The 6,346-nt window shown below is 41.1% G+C and overlaps 1 long non-coding RNA gene across 1 annotated transcript; it reads right to left on the bottom strand.

Moving 5' to 3' along the window:
- Positions 1-529: 529 nt before the first annotated feature.
- LOC122760170 lies at positions 530-3,014 on the bottom strand. Its single transcript, XR_006358331.1, has 3 exons — positions 2,832-3,014; positions 2,584-2,731; positions 530-776 (listed from the first exon to the last, which is right to left on the bottom strand). It is a non-coding gene; the product is annotated as an uncharacterized LOC122760170 (long non-coding RNA).
- Positions 3,015-6,346: the final 3,332 nt, after the last annotated feature.

The raw sequence follows: 6,346 nt of genomic DNA, 5'->3' as shown, positions 1-6,346 counted from the left end.
ACGTCAACATTGTTTCTAGTCCAGTGTTTGTTTGTGCACATGACCAACTATATACTTTTGTTTTGTCTTGAGTATCTAATGGTGTCAGTCTTTTAACAGAATTACACTTCCTTGTTTTACATTTTTGCCTTATTTTATCGTGTATCGCAGGCGACACACAAATTCCACTCTGTGTTACCATAAAATTCGACGGATTGTGAAAGAAAAAAATGTGGTTATTACGGTAATTTCACTAGCGCTGTTGCAGCGAATCAGCGTCTTTGTCGCCAGAACAGGGAAAAAGTGGGAAAAAACACTTGTACATAGTTTCCAATTAACTGAAAAAGTTGTATTTTAAATACGTTTTACACTGTTCAAATTTCAATTTTAACACGCAAAATCTGGTGTTCATGGACAAATACAGTGTTTTGTTTCTGTTTTTCATCATTTTAATTTGCCCCTTACACTATACTAACTTGCAGTAAAATGCTAATAACTGCCAGATATTGAAAGTTATTTTGGAAATAAGAGCAAAAGCACTTAACTCCTTTATGGTTAAAATAAATCCAGACTGACATTTTGAGGCTTAGGTGTTAAAGCCTCAAACTCCACAGAGCTCACATGATCACTCACATGTATATCTCTTTACACCCTGCAGTTAATGAACCTTATGATACATGATTTATGTAATATTTACAAATATTCAACCTAGTGATTTTGACCAGTATCACACCATTCCTAACTTAAACCGTCCTGAATGAGCATCTGCCTTTTGAGAAGCTGAGCTGACCAGCAACCTGCAGGTGAAGAAGAACAGGTACAGTATATTAACTTAACATGCATAAACACAGCCACAGTACAAAGCCTGAAGAATGTAATCTTGATATTATTACGTCAGAAATACTGGAATACACAAGTACATGTCAGGAAAAAGAAAAAGCTGTTGAAACACCAGTGGTGAATCAGAAATGTTCTGCTTCACCAGCGCTCCACAGGGAGAAGTAAACCATGCTACAACTGTCTCAGGGAGTTTAATTAACTTTCTTTATGAGTTGGAGGAAGTGGGTAAAAGAATAGAAAATAGACAAAAGGTAACAGATTAAAAATAGACGCTGGGCTCCCGATGACATTCCACACTGCCCGCAAACGTTTTTTTTTTATGAGAAACAGGATCTTTTCCATCTTTTCATGCCAGATTCTCAAACTCTCAGCAACTCTGCTGCAAATTGTGTGTGTTCCACATAGAATTTCCTAAATGTTGTTGCCTGGATTTGGATGTTAATGTCATCAGATCAGTATCAGATGAGCCTGAGGGCTTTGCTGCTACATTTTCTCCAACACTGTGGAGCCTCCTTTCACTAGATGGCACTGTTTGCTTTACAGACACAGGCTGGAGGGCTGCCTGCTGCTCCCTGTGTCTGCAGCATGGGAGGGAAACTCTGCCTTTGGCTGAAATTGTCCTAACAGGGAGATACTTCTGTATCCGTTCATATCTCTGAGCCTATAGACATGGATCTTCCCATGATATCCAACACCGTCATTCACAAAGAGGTGATATTTAAGGGGGGGACAAGTGTGGCACTGGTCCTTTATCGTGTTTGGTGAGTGGACTTAAGGCTGTCATTTGACTGTTTGTGGTAAAACTGCAATAATGCCACCTTTAATGTGTCTGCAGTGTTTATATGATTTTGAGTTTACTAACTGCACACAAAGACGTCTGGTCGCTGAGGTAAACACGCTGGAGAAAATGACAGAGTCCACAAGGTGTTTATGAAACGGGGGCAAGACACGGACAGAGACAGACGACGCACACGCAAAGAAAAGACAAGACACACAAAAAAAGGACAAACATCTCAGTGTTCAAAACAAATAGGGTGCACATGCACAGCTGCTCACACACACACACAGGAGGACACTATGATGGACTGTGAAGCTTCAAGTCTCCATCTCTCTCTGTCTCTATCTCCCATTCAGCTGGCCTGCTCGTCTTTGACACTGCCAGAGGAGTTAGACTTAATGACATGTTGGGAGAGACACAGAGACATGGGGGAGGGAGGCAGGCAGAGAGAGAAAAAAAATTAAAGGAGGGAAGAGGAGAGAGGATGGACGAAGAGGCGACAGAAAAGGTAATAAAGGAAGCGGGACGACTTGAGAGAAAAACAGCTGGAGGGACAAGCCACGATGTTTGGTTGTGGGGAAGACGAAAAAGAGGAAAGACAGAAAAGAGTCCTGTCTCTTTACAGTCGTGTTAGGTTTAGGTTTTTGCTGTCTGACGTTAGCAAATCAGCAGCAAACATTTCCTATACAAGTGCAAAGGTGAAACATTCGTTCAGTTCTTTTTTTATTCGATTTTGTAGGTATTCTTTTGCTCAGCGTGGATTTATAATAATAGAATATTTGCAGTAAGTACCTGAAATCAAACAACAACAAAAACACTATTACAAATCCTAATGTCCTAATTTACCAGTGCTGCTAAATAAAGGCTGTCCATGCTTGTACAGCATATAGCACATTTAAAATATCAAATCTTCCCTTCACTTTGACTATGGCTCGGCAAAACAAATAGAGATGACAGCGTCAACGGAGCCAAACAAAAACACCCACCGCCACAAGGCATTCCTCCACGAAGGGCGTGAGCATGTGTGGCCGGATGGTGACCATGATGTCCCTGAAGTCCAGAGTGGAGATGGAGCCACTGTGGGCTTGTGTCCTGCTGGAGAAAAGCCTGTTGTGTGAGTTCCAGCTGCACCTCCTGTAGAAGGGATTGGAGGAGAGGGGGGAGAACATGAGCATATAGGTGTTAGATCATACAGTAAAATGGATATTATTGTACACATATGTGGGTCACGCACCTCTTTTGAGTCGCCCGTATAAATTAAAATCCACATAAGCTGGCACACATTAACACATAAGCATAAAAACGGAGAGATTTACTTCGATGGGCCCCCTGGTACCGTCTCCCCGCTTCATTTACAGGGAGCCAGGTTTTGGCCGGACTTCAGCCTCGTCTCCACGTCCAGCAGTGGCTTGCCTACTGCGAGGCGTCACTTGGGCTATTTACACCCTCCGCAAATCCCTATTAAGCCCACTTGAGGGAGAATCACACAAACACACACACACAAAAAATGTGCACACACAAGGAAAAACAGCTAATCACCCAACTGCTCACTTTGTCTCTCTTCTCGCACACAAAGGTCCGCGGGGACAACAGCAGGCTGTGGTGGGGACAGATCCCATAAGGCCTCTGAAATTAGCAGCCATTATTGGTACCTGCAACCACAAGTCTACAGAGAGAGGCGGTAAACAAACCGCTTACCACCGATGCTTTCTCTGTGGAATACAGTAAGACAGTTGGGTACAGGAAAACACAGGGCTTTCAGGACAATGGTCCACACAGAGCCACTGAGAAATCCAAGCATGAGTACTGAGGACTGTCGTGAGGCGAGGCTTTTGACTCACCTGCAGTGGATTCTATGGCCTTTAGACGAAGAAAGCAATACAGTGACAAACCATGAGGTTATTGTATGTTTTCATGCACAGGTGCACATTACAAAGGCCTTAATGACCTATACATGTATGAATTCAACTGAATTTATTTGACTTTATTCTGTTTTTTATGCCAGTTGTAGGTCTAGTCATCAGCTGATCCACAGACATTTGATCTGCAACAATTTTTCCTCATCATTTTTCTTCATTAGAATAACCCAAACAAATCGATTAGTCGTACCTTCTTCTTCAATCTTTCTCTTTTGTTTTTGTGATGGTTAACTAAATATCCTTTTTTTAGGAGAGTAATTTCCACAATTGTATCTATGATTAACTAAGAAATAATAACCGCGTCCATTAGCAATGAAATAATCATTCGTTTCAGTCTTACATGCTAGAGCTGAAACTCAATATTACTTTCAAAATCGATTAATCTGTCGATTATTTTCACGATTAATCAAGTAGTCGTTTGGTCCATAAAATATCAGAAAATGTTGATCAGTGTTTGTCAAACCTGGAAATGATGACGTTCTGAAATGTCTTGTTTTCGTCCACAAACCAAATTGATTCAGTTTTAATGATTTATTTGTTACATGGAGCAAAGGAATGACGGAAATATTCACATTTAAGAAGCTGAAACAATCAGAAATCTTGTTTTAATCAGGATCCGTCAAACCGATGAATCGATTATCAAAACAGTTAATTTTGTTAAATTAGTAATCGATTAATAATCGATCAATCGAGTAATTGTTTCAGCTCTTTTACATACATATCACTTATAAGTGCCATTAAACTCATAAACGTCAATTTTTATGGGACATTGGGAACAAATATAAAGAATCACAAAGGATCAGAAAACTGAGTGTGTGTTTAAAATTTGCGTTATTAACGTGAGTAGTTTTGTACAATAGACAGAAAATAAATGATGACTGGAAGAGTGGACATTATTTTTACAAGCCATAATGTAGGACGGGAAAAAAAAAACCCTTTAAGGAGACTGATTTAATTGTGAACATGCATGGCGTTATTTAATTGCTTGTTTCAAATGTTATTGTTGCAAATGGTACTCAAAAAAAAAAAAGCCTGGTATTACTACAACACAAAACCGTATGAGACGATGACTTATTGTTGTGCTGAGTTTGAGTGATATTTCACTGGCAGCATAACTGATCGAACTCTAAATTCACGGTGCCCAGGAGAAATGACTGGGAAGAGTGACATTTACACAAAGCTGAATGGAGATCGGAGGGGAGTAAGAATAGACATTGCAACAAAAGAGCCAGATTTGCGAAAACACCAAATGTAGCAGTCGTGTGTCAGCATCACCTATGAGCACAGCAGGGGCTCCAGGAAGTGTATAAGTGAGAGGACGGCAAGGAAAGAACACTAGACTCGCACAGGTAAACACTTTCGAAGTAAATAAGGTGAGATATTTTGGTATCAACATCCCGGGTGTCGTGACATACTCAAAGTTGTTGGTGTTGTGAGAAGGTCAGAGCATTTTGGAGGGAAATAAACTGGGAAGATAAAAGAGAGAAGGGGGTGAACATATATCGACAGTCGAAACAACAAAGAAGGGCAAGTAGGGAAGGAAGTGATTGAAGTTGCTCTTAAATCTGTGTGCACGTTTGTTGTGTGTTTATCTTCGTCTATAAATAAAGAGAAAAAAAATATGATTCCCCTTTTTTTTTTCTTTGGACAAGTCAGAAGTCTGAAAAGCCACACACACATCAACAAAACAACTGTGGTGCAGGGGATGGAGCAGTTTATAGTCTCAGCCTCTTAAAACCTTAAATTGTTGCAACTGTATGAGTGTTACAGGGATATGGTTTTTATTTGGGAGGAGAGAGAGACAGGCAGGAGACATAAAGCTGGGGGCTTAAGACAGCCAACGAGAGACCGCCAAGGCATTTGCAGTCGCTTTAATTGTCCTTGGAGCAAAATAAAAACACATGACAAGCCACCTCTGTTTGTTTTCAATGGCTGTACAATTCTATTCCCCTTCTCCTCAAAACTTAAACAACAGATACAAGCAAAGGGCGCGAGTGTTCCTCTCTTTTCCCATCTCTGCTTCTCATCAGCGCAGAGCTGGAGTTGTTATAAAGAAAAGCTTAAGCACAACTGCCCATTAACATGTGTAGCCGCCGAGCCCTGGACACCGAGATGTTAAGGGCTGCCCACTGATTCTTAGGAGAGTCAAACATATAATTGGGACTTTATAAAATGTGAGCAATGCCAAAAATTTACTTTTTGCGAGCACTTAGGAAAGAAGTGGGACATGTGGTGTGTGTGTGTGTGTGTGTGTGTGTGTGTGTGTGTGTCCCCTGTGTAATTCAAGCCTTTTACATGCCAGCATTTATACCATAGGCTAAAGTGTGCCACTATGTGCCACTTCTCTGGACACTGGTGAAGCCGTTGCCAGAGACAACACCGCGCTGACAGTGAGAGTGGAGCCTTGGCCGGCTTCCACGCACGAGACGAGAAAAATGCATGTAATTGGTGAGAATCTCTGGCTTCCATCAAGACAGTAATTGGCCGGAGAGAGCCCTTGTGAGAAATATGCGGTGCAAACCTTTTCCTCGATAATCCCATCTTGTGAGCATCTGGCAGTGGCGTGGTTACAATGGCAGGGGGAAAAAAAAACAAAAAAAAACACAATAAACACATGTATGTATGGCAAGAAGAGGAGGAAATAAAGGATGGGAACATTCCGAGGGGGTGGGGTGGGGGGGAGGGATCAGAGGGGATAGGGAATTATAAAAAAAAAAAAAAATATTCAGAACATGGTGTGAGGGCTGGCGTTAACAACTTTGAGAAGTTTTATAGCTGCATTTTTTAGGCTGACATTTATCAATATTTAATCTGTTAACAAAGGTGTCAC

The sequence above is a fragment of the Solea senegalensis genome, unplaced genomic scaffold (genome assembly GCF_019176455.1).
Source record: "Solea senegalensis isolate Sse05_10M unplaced genomic scaffold, IFAPA_SoseM_1 scf7180000013113, whole genome shotgun sequence".
In the NCBI taxonomy this organism is placed as follows: domain Eukaryota; kingdom Metazoa; phylum Chordata; class Actinopteri; order Pleuronectiformes; family Soleidae; genus Solea; species Solea senegalensis.
This window is presented reverse-complemented; position numbering and strand designations above follow the sequence as displayed.